The following is a 16,779-nucleotide window of genomic DNA, read 5'->3' as shown; positions in this document are numbered from 1 at the left end:
TCCCCGTCACAGTGACAACCCCCTTACCCCTAACACACACACACACACACAAAGACACAGCTTTCGGGTATAACAACTAACACATTGATTTGTTTTCACCATTTTGTCACTCTCTGCTTCAAAATACTTGAAATATACTTCTTAGCAAATTAGGAGTCTACTTCAATGAGTACCTTTTAGGTCTCAGCTTAATTGACTTCATTCACATCCTCCCTTTTGAAACACTTGCTTTTCTTATCCGGAAAGACTCCTTTCTCTCCTATTTCTCTTTACTCCCTGACCAAGTTTCCCTTCAACTGTTTTACTTGCTCACCTTCGCCCTTTTTTTACAGCTAGCATCTCTATGGTAATTACTTCCAAAATTGGTACTTTCAGTAGAGATAATTCCCTGAATCCCAGACCTACATATCAATTGCCTACTACTTAATATATTCTCCGGGACACCAAATTAGACCTATCATTTTTTCACTCCCCATTTAGTAAACCAAACCAAATCTGTTGCTGTTGAGTTCATTCCAGCTCATGAAGACCCCACGTGTGTCAGAGTAGAACTGCACTCATTATAGTTTTCAATGGCTGTAGTTATGGAAGTAGATCACCAGGCCCTTCTTCTGAGGTGCCTCCGGGGGGACTTGAGCCTCCAACTTTTTGGTTAGCAGCCAAGCACAAACTTTGCTTCACCCAAGGACCTATATTCAATCATCAACTGTTGATAATTCTACATCCTAAATATCACTGTGATGTTAGAAATGTTCCAAGCCTTTTGGTTTAATCTGGGTAAGGACTGGGGGTGGGGCTGGGTTGGGTGGGGCCATAGAAAAAGAAAATATGTGAATTTGGATCTGTTATTTTAAAATTATATGAGCCACAGAAAATGCTAAAAATACTGAGTAGACTCAACAATACTTTAAAAGCTGAAAATAATTAATGCTTTGTAAATACAGCAGGCAAATTATTACCCCCAACATACCCATTAACCTAACCCTAAGTATATATTTATTCATTTTATCTAACTTCTGTCCACACTTAGCATGATGTATGAGTTTGATATTGAATAAACCCATTGCCGTTGAGTCAATTCTGACTCATAGTGACCCCGTGGAGTTTCTAAGGGTGTAAATCTCCATGTAAGCCAACTGCCACATCTTTCTTCCTTGGAGCCACTGGTGGTTTTGAACTGCTGACCTTTTGGTTAGCAGTCAATTACTTTAACCACTGTACCACCAGGGCTCCTTGGTATGGAATAGTAAGCCTCATTTTTTTTTTTTTTTTAATTAATTTTTACTGTGCTTTAAGTGAAAGTTTACAAATCAGGTCAGTCTCTCATACAAAAATTTACGTACATACACCTTGCTGTACACTCCTAATTGCTGTCCCTATGATGAGTTAGCACAGTACTTCCCTCCACTCTGTCTCCTCATGTCAGTTCAGGTAGCTTCTGGCCCCCTCTGCCCTCTCATCTCCCCTCCAGACAGGAGATGCCAACATAGCCTCATGTGACCACCTGATCCAAGAAGCTTGTTCTTCACCAGTCTCTTTTTCCATCCCCTATTCCAGTCCAATCCCTGTCTGAAGAGTTGGCTTTGGGAATGATTCCTGCCCTGGGGTAACAGAAGGTCTGGGGTCCATGGCCTCTGGGGTCCCTCCAGTCCCAGTCTGACCATTAAGTCTGGTCTTTTTACAAGAATTTGGGGTCTGCATCCCACTGCTGTCCTGCTCCCTCAGGGTATCTCTGTTGAGTTCCCTGTCAGGGCAGTCATCGGTTGTGGCCGCGTACCATTTAACTTTTCTGGTCTCAGGAGTAAGCCTCATTTTAGAGCTGCAGAATAGCTTACAGGTTACAATTTCATCTTTTTACATGTGAATGATATTTTTAAAATAAAAACATTCTCATAATGGAGTATTTCTAAATTTATGGCAAAGAGATTTTTATAATGCTCTCTTTAGCTCCATTAAAACATGCGTTAGCATACTGTATTAGTTTTCTAGGGCTGCCATAACAAAATATCACAAATCGGGTGACTTATATGAAAAGAAATTCATTTTATCGTAGTTCTGGAGACTAGAAGTCCAGATCAGAATATCAGACTGTTAATTCCTACTCAAGGTTCTGAGAAAGAAAACTGTCCTATACCTGTATCCTAGCTTCAGGTAGATCCAGGTGTTCCTTGGTTTGCAGCTGCAGTGTCACAAGACATCCTTCCTCTGTCTCTGTGTATCTTCCCTTTTATAAAGACACCAGTCAAAGAGGGTTAAGACCCACACTACTCCAGTATGACCCAGCTGTTAACATCTTCAAAGACCCTATTCCCAAACAGAGTCAAATTCACAGGCCAAGCATGAAGACTTCAACTTAGCTTTTTGGGGGGACATAATTCAGTCCGTACCACATATTATATCATGCTAATACTCAGGAATATTTCTATTCTCACAATTAAAACATAACACTTAGAAAGCAATGTTGGACTGTTTGTTTGCCATGGCTGTATATATAAGACAGATCTAATGTTATAACTGTATTAAAAATGTTTGATGTAGAAATAATATAAAAAAAAAAACCCGTTGCCATAGAGTCAATTCTGACTCATTAGAATAAATAAATGTAAATCAGCAAAACAATAAAACCCCCGTTCCCCTTCTCATTTGCTATGTTACAGTTATCAAATATAGCTCTAGTTTTGGTTTCTTAACTTATATAAGTAGTCTACACTTATTTGATCCTTGTTAAAACAAAACAAAACTTTGAAATAAAAAAGTACCAGTTTTTATATTTCCTGAGAAATTTTTAAATGTTTTAGTTAGAACTATGTGAAATTGCCAGTATTTGATCATTTGATCATACAAAAATGGCTGCTTCATATGGTTCACTAATATAGCTTGATCCCATCTTATTAAATTTACTCAAACTATTAATTTCTACATGTAAAAACTATGCATCAAATAGAAATGCTGAAAAAACATTGAATTCAATTTTACCAAATGGTCTATAAAACTTTATATTAATACTTCATCATATATTTTATATATATATACACAGACTCATATATATTAATTCAAAATATAGTACCTGTTTTTATATTTCCCCTTTTACAAACTTGGTGTATGGAATACTGGACAATACTCAGTGTATGGAGTACTGCTCCTTAAGAAATATGTAAACTCTAGTAATTTAACAGGGAGAAAATTACCACATTATAAAAATAAACAATTATAACTTCCTACTGGCAGCAGGTCCCATGATATCCTATAATTAAATAAAGATTTGCATACACAAACACATTTAAAAATAAACAATTCTGATGGAATATTTACATTTTGCTTTTAAAAATTATTTCTACTAGCAGTAAAACTAAACATTAATTTATCTTTTCCTTGGAGAATTATTCCTTCTTTGCAAATAACTCTAAGATAAAGTTATAATGTGTGGATGACCTGGAAATAAATTAATGGGAAATGAGTCACTTTCTTATCAAGATCCGATGGCTACAATTCTCATTTCAATAATGAAAACAGTTCTTATTTAATTTTGGTCTAAAGTCGATAACACATATTTTCCTTGAGTTTGTATCTGTCAAAATGGTTTAGGTTTCACGTAACAGAAAAAACAGCTAACAGTGAGTTAACAGTAAGAAGGCTGTTAGCTCAAATCACAGGGATGCCGGAGGTCCTGTGAGACCAGGGTTGGTTAATGCACCAGCTCTTGTGATGGTATCTTTTTCCGTCTTCTTTGCCCTTTGATTTCCCACATGTTAACTTGTATTCTAAGGCTGATTCCTTTTAGAATCCCAAAATGGCTGCTATCATTGTAGGCATCACAGGTAGACAACAAGGGTCAGGAAAAAAAAGGCCATTTTGTTTTATGCAACAATTTTTACGAGCAAGAAAACCTCTTCTTTGTCCCTTTGTTTGGACAGAATCACAACTCACACCTATGGCAAAGTCAACCACTGGCTACAGGAAGAGAATTACCTCACTGGGTTAGGCTAATGCATATTCTACTTCTTAGTGCTTCCCTGCACATGTGGCAGTGGAGACGGTGAACACAAACCGGACAGGGACTCTGCCATCAAGAAAGGAGGAGAGTGCCTTTAGTAGGCAACCAATTGTTTCTTTTTTAACATTTTATTGAGTTTTTGGTGAAAGTTTACACAACAAATTAGGTTCCCATTTAACAGTTTCTAAAAAAAAAAAACATATTTTTACACATATCGTTCAGTGACATTGTTTACATTTTCCACATTGCTTCAACATTCTCATTATTTCCATTCTAGTTGTTCTGTTTCTGTTATTCTTGCTTCTCTTCTCCCTCCCCTGCCCGATCTTCTCATCTTTGCTTTAGGATAAATGTTGACCATTTGGTCTCAAATGGATTATTATTATTATTTATCTAAAAGGAGCACAGTACTCATGGGTAATATTTTTTATTTTGTGAGTCAGTCTGTTATTTAGTTGAAAGGTGATCTCCAGAATTAGTTTCAGTTAAGAGTTTGAATAGTATCTCAGCACGATAGTCTCAAGGGTTCTCCAGGTCTCTGGCAGTCCAGTAAGTCTGGCCTTTTTCTAAGATTGGGAGTTTTGTTCTATGATTTTCTCCCATTCTATCTGGCACCATTTATTTTGGCCCTGGAAGGATGGTCTGTAGTGGTAGCTGGGCACCATCTAGTTTTTCTGGTCTCTGGATAGATGAGGCCATGGTTCCTGCAGGCAATTGTTCCTATAGATTGGTTTCTTTGAGTTTTTGGTTTCCTTCTGTCTTTTTGCTCCAGACTAGTAGAGACCAATACCTGTACCTTAGATGGCCGTTTGCAGGCTTTTAAGACCTAGATACTACTCACCAAACTAGAATGTAGGATATAAACTTTGTAGACTATGTTATGCCAATTGACGAGAGGCCCCATGAGAGTATGGTCCTAAACCTTCAAACTCAGTAAACGAATCATGTGAGGTTTTTGGTTATGTCTGAGGGGGTATCCATAAGTACTGTGCCCCCTATGTGCTTTATTATACGTGTGAATATATCTACAACACTCACAAACATTTATATAGATATTCCTAAAGATACACTTACATATATTCATGTATATACACACATATACCTTCGTATACACATTTATGCACACATACCTGTCTCTGTAACTGCTTATGTATTTTTTGGTTGTTACTGTTGTTGTTGCCAAATTGTATATGTTATAATAATGTCCTTTATTCTTGTGTATTTCTTAGTGTTGTCCTTTACCTTGGTTAAGTTATGCTCACTTCACCTGCATTCCATGTTACCTTTCCCATGAACAAAACTAATAAGTGTCCATTGTCTGGAGAGTGATTTTCCATCCCATTCCTGGTAACCACCAAAGAATGTTGATTTCTATATGTATACCTATTTATGTCTTTTTATAAAAATGGGATCATACAATATTTGTCCTTTTGTGCTTGACTTATTTCACTTAGCATAATGTCCTCCAGATTCATCCATGTTGTAAGATGCTTCATGGACTCATTATTATTCTTTATAGTTGCATACTGTTCCAGTGTATGTATATGCCACATTTTGTTTATCCATTCTTCTGTCGATAGGCATTTAGATTGCTTCCATCTTTTTGCTATTGTGAATATTATGCTGCAGTGAAGCAATCAGATGTTTCTAATAGTATTCAAAGATGTCCATGCCCTAGACTTTGTAGGGGAATAAAACCTACATAAAAGTTTGTAAATAAGTCTGGGTATTTAATACCTGTTACACTTTGCTGTCGAGTTGATTCTGACTCATAGCGATCCTACAGGACAGAGTAGAACTGCCCCGTAGAGTTTTCAAGGAGCACCTGGTGGATTAGAACTGCCTACCTTTTTGGTTGACAGCCATTGCACTCACCCACTGTGCCACCAGGGTTTCCAGGTACTTAACAGCTCTTTCTAAACATCTCTTTAGGAGCCCTGGTGGTGCAGTGGTTAAGAGCTCAGCGGCTAACCAAAAGGTCAGCAGTTCGAAACCACCAGCTGCATCTTGGAAACCCTATGGGGTAGTTCTTCCCTGTCCTTTAGGGTCACTATGAGTTGGAATTGACTCGACGACAAGGGAAAAAAGTCTAGAAGAGTACACAGTAAACCATGAGTAACTCTAGCGAACAGAATAGGAAGGAGGGGGGAGAATACTTCTACTTTTAATTTATATGCTTCTATAGGAGTCCTGGAAGCCTTGGTGGCGTAGTGGTTAAGTGCTACAGCTGCTAACCAAAGGGCTGGCAGTTTGAATCTGCCAGACGCTCCTTGGAAACTCAATGGGGCAGTTCCACTCTGTCCTATAGTGTCGCTGTGAGTCAGAATCGACTTGACCGCACTGGGTTTTTTTTTTTTTTTTTTGGTTATAGGAGTCCTGGTGGTGCATTGGTTAAGCACTTCAAACTAGTGAGCAGCAGTAAATGAGAGAAGTAAGAAAAGCATCATCTTTGAAAGGTCCAGAGGATATCACCACAGACATTCACGAGCCTTTCAGCCTCTATTGGGAGCATTTGAGGAGCGGGAGGCTGTAGTTGAAAGAGCCCCGAGGAGCTTCAGGAAGTAGCTGTAGGGATTTGGGGACCAGATTTCCAGAGATCACAGTAGTGGGGCTGTTGCTAAGATTCTGTATTTTGTTATTTATTATTATGACTATTATTTACTTTTTATGCTAAGGTGATCTAATGCAAATGCGGACTACAATTTAGAACATTCAGGAACAAAAAAAAAATGCCATTTTAGGATGATTATGATAGAGGAAAAGGAGTCTAACAATTTTAAACTTTGTAAACTATTGGCAAATACATCTATGATAATGTATGACCTATGTGATCTGTTTCATTGGTTTGGCATACTGATCGGTGACACTGATTTAATATTAAAATTAGTCACTGGAAACAGTTCACATTAGGACGGCATCTGCTCTCTGTCCAAGCCTAAGATCACGAGCTGTCTCCATCCAGAGAGAGAAAAACATCTGGCTGCTTTTAAATGGCAGTTTCTTAATGTCCACCTGCTTGGGCCTTCAACTACAGGGGTTTTCATGTCTTTTTATTTTTTAAGAAAGAGCTTTTTAATTTCTTTAAGCAAACAGGAGTCAGATATAATATATCTTGTATAGAAGCTGAGAGACTTTTAACATTAAAAATAAGCAAGTAAGGGACTATTAGGGCAAATAATCTAATTAAATTATATATAAAAAAACTAGTGACAACTGAAGTTTTAAAAGGTTATGAAAATATGGAAGTTATTGCTTAAGAGCAACATTTAAATATTGTACTTACACAAATAATTCTTGAATATCTATTTGGGATTAAAAAAAATCACTCAATACAAATGCACATTTTGTCTTTCAAATTTTTCCTCACTCTTTTAATATAGTCATTACTGTTATAGGTATACTCTGAAACATTTTTCTAAACAATTTCACATATTTATATGTATTCTATTTAAAATTATGTATACATTTACATATATTTATATAAGCATAAATGCATATTTTTTATATACAAAATGCCTTGCATTCTTCCCACGTCAGTGCACATAGATACACTTCATTCTTTTAAAGAGATGCTTAGGTTTTCATAGTATGGATAATCCATTGCTGTTGATTCGATTCTGATTCAGACTCATCGCGACCTTATAGAATGGAGTAGAACTGCCCCATAGGGTTTTCAAGAAGTGGCTTGTGGATTTGAACTGCTGACTTTTTGGTTAGCAGCCAAGTTCTTAACCATTGTGCCACCAGGGTTCCAGTATGGATAAAACATAGTAAATATGTTTGAATAAAGTTGAGAAGAAAAATACTTCTGAGATAATACACTATATTTTGTCATCTAGGGCGTTTTAGGGCATGTGAGAAAACCCTGGTGGCGTAGTGGTTAAGTGCTACAGCTGCTAACCAAAGCGTCGGCAGTTCGAATCCTCCAGGCGCTCCTTGGAAACTCTATGGGGCAGTTCTACTCTGTCCTATAGGGTCGCTATAAGTCGGAATCGACTCGACGGTGCTGGGTTTGGTTTTGGTTTTGGTTAGAGCATGTGAGCTTCCATGGCTTTCAGATTGAAAGAGTGACCTGAATTATCATGTCCACATAACCTGTAGGAACACTGTGTCCAGAAAATATATAAATCTTACCTTTAGTCACACAGCAAGGTGCATGCAGTGTCTGACTGTATTTGGCAGCCTCCCATTTATGTCAGCAAGGTCAGTGTGAATATTACAGAATTAAAGATAGAAGGAAAGAACAAATTTTTAAATTGAATATGTAGTTCTGATAAAGCAGTATTTCAAATTGAGGAAAAAACACAAAGTAAATACCCAATAGATAGTATAGAATATAGATTTGTGATTGCTATTAAAATGAAACTGAGTCACAGACCCCTAGGTGACTATGACAGTGTGGCAGCAATTATCAAATGTACACACAGGGATACATTGCTTGGACTGATCGCCATTTTACTGGTACAAAATATATATGTTAAAAAATTTATTTACGTGATCTGGTTTCCATTTGCAAAGCTTTGAATGAAAAACTAAAGTATCTTTCCACTTAAATTTATTTATCTTATACAAATTTCTACTGAAAATGATAATGAGTTCTCAATTCACCAGGATTAATATTCAAACACAGGAGCTATGAAGCCTAAAAAAAGAAGTAACATATATATATATTTACAGCCTCTCTGCCTCCTTGCCCACTGAAGAGAATTCTGCGCCTGCCAGCTTGGCTCCTGGTCCTTTGTTAAGCTTAATCGGGGCAATGGGTAGAAAAAAGCAGATGCCAGGAGTGCTTGCTTGCATTGGAAAGCACAGCGTTATTTCTGGAAAAGAAAAGTAATGAGCCCCTGAAGGAAGGAAAAGGAAGACAGGTTTTAGACATTTGGAGAAAAGACAGATTTTGTGGGCAGCTTCTGTGGAAATGGGGTGAGAGGCCAAGGTGGAATTTTTGCTGTACATTATGAATGTAATGTCTTCTGTGCATTTAAACAGACTTCAGTAGAATTGGCAGTTCTGTTATGAGGTTTTCAATAGAAAATTAAAGTGTTAGAAAAATAATTTGAAAAAATAGATTCAATTAAACAATATAATTAGCATTTATATAAAGGGCATTTTTAGGTGTATAGAATGGAATAAAACAACGCGACTGAATACGAAAAAAATTGGAAGGACAGAGATGGAAAGTACTGGAAAGAGAAACACATGTGTATTGTATGGTAGTTCAGGAATCCTTGAAGTAAATACCTGCCTATGCCTGTAAAAGCAGCCCTGATGGCACAGTGGTCAAGAGCTTGGCTGCTAACCAAAAAGTCTGCAATTCGAATCTACCAGTCACTCCTTGGAAACCCTCTGAGGCAGTTCTACTCTGTCCCATATGGTCGCTATGAGTCGGAATCAACCAGATAGCAATGGGTTTGGGTTTTTTTTTTTTTTTTGGTTTGCCTGTAAGTAAATTAGAAGCAAAGTTTGCTTTAACTTTCAAGAGGCACTAGCCGATACTCCATAATAGATTTCTTACAAGTCTAAAATAACTTAAAATTCTATTAACTTGAAAATGTTGGAGAACATACGCGATTTCCTTACAAGAATACTTGACATACAGTTTATTTTATTGTACTGCTGGCATTTGTTGTATAAGATGTTATTCTGCAGAAACTCGTTAAGTTTATATTTGGTAAACTTGAGAAAGGGATAAAAGACAGTGAATTTTAAGAAGTTCATGTTATTCAACTCTTCTCAGCTATATCCACTCTTTGTTTGTTGTTGGTAGGTACTATCAAGTTGGTTCCAATGCATAGTGACCCTATTTACAATAGAACAAAACACGCCAATAGAAAAAAACATGTCCGGTCCTGTGCCATCCTCACAGTCGTGACTAAGTTTGAGCCCATTGTTGCAGCCACTGTGCCAATCCTGAGGATGCTCCTCTTTTTCACCGACCCTCTGCAAGCATGATGTTCTCCTCCAGGGACTGGTCCCTCCAGATAACATGTCCAAGGTCCATGAGGCAAAGTCTCATCGTCTTTGCTCCCGAAGAGTATCCTGGCTGTAATTCTTCCAAGACAGATTTGTTTGTATTCTGGCAGCCTATTTTTTTATGGTATATTCAGTATTCTTTGTCAACACCATAATTCAAAGGCATCAGTTCTTCTTCAATATACCTTATTCATTGTCCAGTTTTTGCATGTATATGAGACGACTGAAAATACCATGACTAGGGTCAGGAACACCTTAGTCCTCAAAGCGACATCTTTGCTTTTTAATACTTTGAAGAGGTCTTTTGCAGCCGATTTGCCCAATGCAGTGCATCATTTGATTTCTTGACTGCTACTTCCGTGTTGATTGTGGATCCAAGTAAAATGAAATCCTTGACAACTTCAGTATTTTCTCTGTTTATCGTGATGTTGCTTGACTTCTTCCTTCAGTACCATCAGTTCTTGACCATATTTCCAGTTGCGAGGATTTTTGTTTTCTTTATGCTGACGTGTAATCTATAGTAAAGGCGGTAGTCTTAGATCTTCATCAGTAAGTGCTTCAAGTCCTTTTTGATTTCAGGAAGCAAGATTGTATCACCTGCATATTGCAGGCTGTCGATGAGTCTTCCTCCAATCCTGATGCCCCATTCTTCTTCATATAGTCCAGCTTCTTGGATTATTTGCTCAGCATACAGGTTGAAAGGTAACTAAAAAAAAAACTGAGTGCCATAGGTTGAAAGGTATGGTGAAAGAATACAACTCTGACACACACGTTGCTGATTTTGAACCTTGCAGTATCCCCTTGTTCTGTTCCAGTGACTGCCTCTTGGTCTATGTAAAGGTTTCTTATTAGCACAATTAAGTGTTCTGGAATGCCCATTCTTCACAGTGTTATCCATAATTTGTTATGATCCACACAGTCGGATACCTTTGCAAGGTCAATAAAACACGGGTAAATCTCTTCCTGGTATTCTTTGCTTTCAGCCAAAATCCTCTGACATCAGCAGTGATAGCCCTCATTCTGAAGCTGGCTTGAATTACTGGCAGTTCCCTGTCAATGTACTGCTGTAACTGCTTTTGAATTATCTTCAACAAAATTTTACTCGTGTGATATTAATGATTCTGTCCAATAATTTCCACATTCTGTTGGATCACCTTTTTTGGAATGGGCACAAATATGGATCTCTTCCAGTTGGCTGGCCAGGTAGTTGTTTTCCAAATTTCTTGGCATAGACAAGGGAGCACTTCCAGTATTGTGTGTGTTTGCTGAAACATCTTAATTGATATTCCCTCAATTCTTGGAGCCTTGTTTTTTGACAATGCCGTCAGTGCAGCTTGGATTTCTTCTTGCAGTACCATCAGTTTTTGATCATATGCTACCTCCTAAAATGCTTGAAAGTTGACCATTTCTTTTTGGTACAGCAACTCTGTATTCATTCCTTCTGTTGATGTTTCCTGCATCATTCAATATTTAGCCAATAGAATCCTCCAATACTGCAACCTCAGGAGTGAATTTTTTTTTTTCAGTTCTTTCAGCTTGAGAAATGCTGAATGTGTTCTTCCCTTTTGGTTTTCTAACTCCAGGTCTTTGCACAAGTCATTATAATGCTTTACTTTTTCTCCTCTAGCTGCCATTTCAATCTTCTTTTGAGCTTTTTTATATCATCATTTCTTTTGTTTGCTTTAGGCACTCGTTGTTCAAGAGCAAGTTTCAGAGTCTCTTCTGACACCCATTTTGATGTTTTCTTTCTTTCCTTTCTTCTTAATGACCACTTGCTTTCTCATGTATGATGTCCTTTCGTAACTCATCTGGTCTTTGGTCGTTACTGTTCAATGTGTCAAATCTATTCTTGAGATAGCCTCTAAATTCAGATGGAATATACCCAAGGTTGTACTTTGGCTCTCATAAACTTGCTCTAATTTTCTTCAGCTTCTACTTGAACTTGCATATGAGCCATTGATGGGCTGTTGTGCAGTCATCCCCTGGATTTGTTCTGACTGATGATATGGAGCTTCTCCTTCACCAATCCACAGATACAGTCGATTTGATTCCTGTGTGTTCCATCTGGTAAGGTCTACGTGTCTAGTCACCATTTATGTTGTTGAAAAAGGTATTTGCAGTAAATAAGTAGTTGGTTTGCAAAATTCTATCATTCAGTCTCTCATGTTGTTTCTTTCACCAAGGCCACATTTTAAAGGTACCCATCCTTGTTCTTTGTTTCTAACTTCCTCATTCCATTCCAGTCACCAGTAATTATCAATGCATCTTGATTTCATATTTGATCAAATTCAGACTGCAGAAGCTGGTAAAAATCTTCAATTACTTCATCTTTGGCATTAGTGGTTGGTACATAAATTTGAATAATAGTTGTATGTCATGGATTGATTTATGTCCCCCCAAAAATGTTATGTATCAATTTGGCTGGGCCATGATTCCCGGTATTGTGTGATTTTCCTATATGTTGTAAATCCTGCCTCTATGATGTTAATAAGGGAGGGTGGGTGGTAGTTGTGTTACTGAGGCAGGACTCAATCTACAAGATTGGATTGTGTCTTGAGGCCATCCCTTGAGATATAAAAGAAAGAAGCAAGCAGAGAGACAGGGGGACCTCATATCACCAAGAAAGCAGCACCAGGAGCAGAGCATGTCCTTTGGACCCAGGGTCCCTGCACCTGAGAAGCTCCTCAGCCAGGGGAAGATTGAGGACAAGGACCTTCCCCCAGAGCCAACAGAGAGAGAAAGCCTTCACCTGGAGATGATGCCCTGAATTTGGACTTCTAGGCTACTTTACTGTGAAGAAATAAACTTCTCTTTGTTAAAGCCATCCACTTGTGGTATTTCTCTTATAGCAGCACTAGATGACTAAGACATTGTATTAACAGGTCTTCCTTGTGTGAATGTTATCCTATCACTGACAGCACTGTACTTCAGGATAGACCTTGAAATGTTCTTTTTGAGGATGAACGTAACACCATTCCTTTTCAATTTGTCATTCCCAGCATATTAGAAAGGATTGTGTGATTCAAAATGACCAACACCAGTCATTTCAGCTTACTAATGCCTAGGGTATCGATCTTCACGTGTTCCATTTCATTTATGATGACTTCCAATTTTCCTAGATTCATACTTAGTACATTCCAGGTTTCGATTAATAATGGATGTTTGCAGCTGTCTCTTTTTTTTCAGTCATGCCACATCAGCAAATGAAGGTCCCGATAGCTTGACTCCATCCACATCATTAAGGTCGACTCTACTTGAGGAGACAGTACCTTCCAATCTGAAAGGCTCATCTTCCAGCACTGTATTAGATCATATTCCACTGCTATTCATAAGTTTTTCAGTGGCCAGTTTTTTTTAGTAGACTGCCAGGTACTTCTTCCTAGTTTATCTTAGTCTAGAAGTTCAGCTGAAACCTGTCCACCATGGGTGACCCTACTGTTTTTTTTAAATACTGATGGCATAGCTTCCAGCATCACAGCAACTTACAATCTTACCATAGCACAACAAACTGGCAAATGAGTGGTGGATATCCATTCTAACCTTTATTTTATAGACTTTGATATAGACAAAAAAAAAAAATTTTTTTTTATATAGAATGTACAGAAATAGGGTTGTTTCTATAAGCATGGCCTTGAAATCTTCTATGCTGAAATAACTAAACTATGTATTTATTTGCTTTCTTTTCTCTATCTTCATTCATTCTACGACCCTTTAACTTGAATGTAGCAATTTCCAAGCTCAAGGAAACCTGGAGTCTGTATTTATATTGTTGACTATAGAGATTATTTGCTTTGCTGGAGGATGGTGGGTAATGACAGACTGCACATAAGGAAACGGAAACCTGTAGATTTTTATTATAATGTTTGGAGGAAGACAAGTTTACTTAACAACCTCTATTATAGTCTCTTCTTTTGCTTGTTCTTGGTCTTCAAAGAAATGATCTTACTGTTTAAAATAGCATGCCAAATTTCTTTGGCTGCTTTAAACTGATACAAACCTGAAACACTGTATCAATATAAAAATTAGAAAGGACCTTCGAGATTCCCCACTCCTTTGGGGGTCCTAAATCCATTTGAAATCTGATGAAAGTTATGAATTCTGTCCCTAGAAAAGTTACATTTGATTTAGGTACAATATTTGCTTGATTGAAGGGGTTCAGGATACCATCAAGCGGCCTACAAGATCTACTAAAATAAGATTTACAATTCCTAATGTGGCTCAATGTTATTGTTTTGTGGATTAAAAAAGAATAAAGATGGAGAGATGACATGGGGGTGTATGTCCAAATTACATGAAAACATTTATCCCTCTATTTGCATATACATGTGCAGTGATGTATTTATGCTTTATGTTGTTGCTGTTAGGTGCCATTGAGTCAATTCATGAGAGTGATCTCATGTGGCAGATTAGAATTGCCCCTTAGGGTTTTCTTAGCTGTAATCTTTATGGAAGGAAATCATCAGGTCTTTCCTCCTACAGCACACCTGGGTGGTTTCAACCACCAACTTTTCTGTTAACAGCCAAGCACTTAACTGTTGTAACACCAGGGCCCCTTTTTTTAAATCACCTGAAAGTGTAATGAAATATATAAAAACTTTGTTTCAGGAAGGATTGACACTATTTACTTGATTATTCTACCATATTTATATAATTATTAATATAATCATATTCCTAAGAGGGAATATTTTATTTTCTGCTGGGTAATTCTTAGAAAAGGAATGAGAGAGATTCTCTTATATGCTGAGAGGTAAAAGCACTTCATTTATAATTACGGTGGTAACTGTATTTCCTATGTCTGCCATAACAAATTATCACAAACCAAGTGGCTTAAAACAATAGAAATTTACGATCTCACAGTTTGGGAGGTCAGAACGATGAAATCAAGGTGTTAGCAGGGATGTGCTCCCTCTTGGAGAGAATCTTCCTTGCCCATTCCAGCTTCTGGTGGTTCTGGGCATTCCTTGATTTGTGCCTGCATAATACCAATCTGCCTCTTTCTTCACATGGCCTTCTCTTCTTCTTTTTGTGTGTCTCTTATGAGGACACTTGTCATTGGATTTAGGGCCCACCTGGATAAGCCTTCAGTTCTTTTCATCTTTAGATTTCTTAACCTAAGTACATCTCTTAAGGCTCTTTTTCTGAGTAGGTCATATTCACAGGTCCTAGGAGGTGGACATCTCTTTTTTGGGGTCACTATTCAACCCACTACAGTTATGATTTATTGATCATTTATCACATGCAAGGCACAGGATATACTGTCTATATTGATCTTACCAAAATTCTGCAAAGCTGGTAGCATGTCCCCTTTTTAGATGAGGGATCTGAAACCCACAGAGGTTAGGTAACATCCCAGACTTCATGAAGTTTAGTCAGGGGTGGTGTTCTTGCTTAGCCTGTATTCTCGCTGTTAAGGTCTAATTTAGTATCACAAAATAAAACAAAGTTCTTAAAGTCTTCTTGGATTTTACAAAGTAGATTCTATATGAGCACAAATACCTGAGCTACAAGGTACAAACAGCAAAGAGAAATGCATGTAAATTGTTGAGGTAATTCAGAGGGAGATGAGTTATCTAACCAATTTTCAATCTATGGTGGCTTAATGCCCTAATAAAATGAGGCTGATTATAACTGCCTAATGTAACATTCTGTCTCATCACTTTAATATTCATATATGCAAACCTAGTGTCTGGCCTAATAGCCATTCAATCATTCACTCATTCAGCATTCATGGACTACCAGACAATTGTCGTACACACCAGGATATAATGGTAAAAAAAAAAAAAAAAAAAAAAAAGACTGATGCTTGCCCCATACTCATGGAATATACGTGCTAGTGGGAGAGACAGAAGACAAAGACAACAATATGTAAAATGATTGCTAATTTTAGTAAGTGCAATGAAAACAATGGAGCATTTGGTAGGAAATAGTGGAGGGGATCCCAATGTAGGGGGGATGGTCAGGAAATGCTTCTCCGGGAGTGGTGCACTGTTGCTGAGGTGTAAGTATAGAAAAGGACTTATCCTTGAGAAGAGCAGAGGAAGGGCATTGCAGAATGTGGGAACAGCATATGCAAAGTCCCTAAGGCCAGAGAGAATTTAGCATCTTCAGAGAACGGAGAACAGTGATTAGTATGGTAGGGTCACCCACTGTGAGATAGATAGGGGCAAAATGATGTAGACTCTTCACAACAAGAAAGTGAGGGTATTTCCCAGGTGTAATGGGAAAACACTCTAGGGCTTAAGCAGGGAAATGACATTAACTGAGTTCCTTTGTAGGACAGTTGCTTTTGCTGCTCTGTGGAGAATGGATTGCGGGATGAAAACAGGGAAGAGAACTTAAGTGTGAGCATGTGGTACTTTCTGGCCGATGAGATGTAAAGAAGATTCTACTTGTGACTTCTGTGAAAAGTTTTCTTGTTATTAAAATGAGCCAGACAACAAGAAATACATGTATTTTTGTGGTTTTTGAGAACTTAAAAAGCTTCCATCAATATTTAGACTTCATTTAAATGATGGCCTATCTCGGATATGTGTAGAGGGTACACTGAGCTTTTTAAAAATATGTAAACAAACAAAGTCAACAAATATTTATACACATACTTACTTTTTACTTTTATAAGAAGCTTTGCTTAGGACCTGATATTTTTCTGTATTGATAAATCGTACTTTTACATAATGGTGGAAATTTATCCTTTTCTGCTGTCTACCATCTGGTTTCTCTGTTCCCTATGGGTGAATCTTCCCAGTGGTGGACCAATACCCTTCCGGGACACAGCGGCTGGGAGAATCTTCTTCTCCCCTTTCTCTGATAGA

At 37.7% G+C, this 16,779-nt stretch overlaps 1 protein-coding gene across 2 annotated transcripts in view; it reads left to right on the top strand.

Annotated features, from left to right (window-relative positions):
- Nucleotides 1-16,779, top strand: part of SEMA3E (semaphorin 3E) — a 279,353-nt gene that overhangs the window by 61,908 nt on the left and 200,666 nt on the right. The window lies entirely within an intron of this gene.

Source organism: Elephas maximus, chromosome 8 (assembly GCF_024166365.1).
Source record: "Elephas maximus indicus isolate mEleMax1 chromosome 8, mEleMax1 primary haplotype, whole genome shotgun sequence".
NCBI lineage: Eukaryota > Metazoa > Chordata > Mammalia > Proboscidea > Elephantidae > Elephas > Elephas maximus.
The sequence above is the reverse complement of the archived record's forward strand: the minus strand, read 5'-3'. Positions and strand labels throughout refer to the sequence as shown.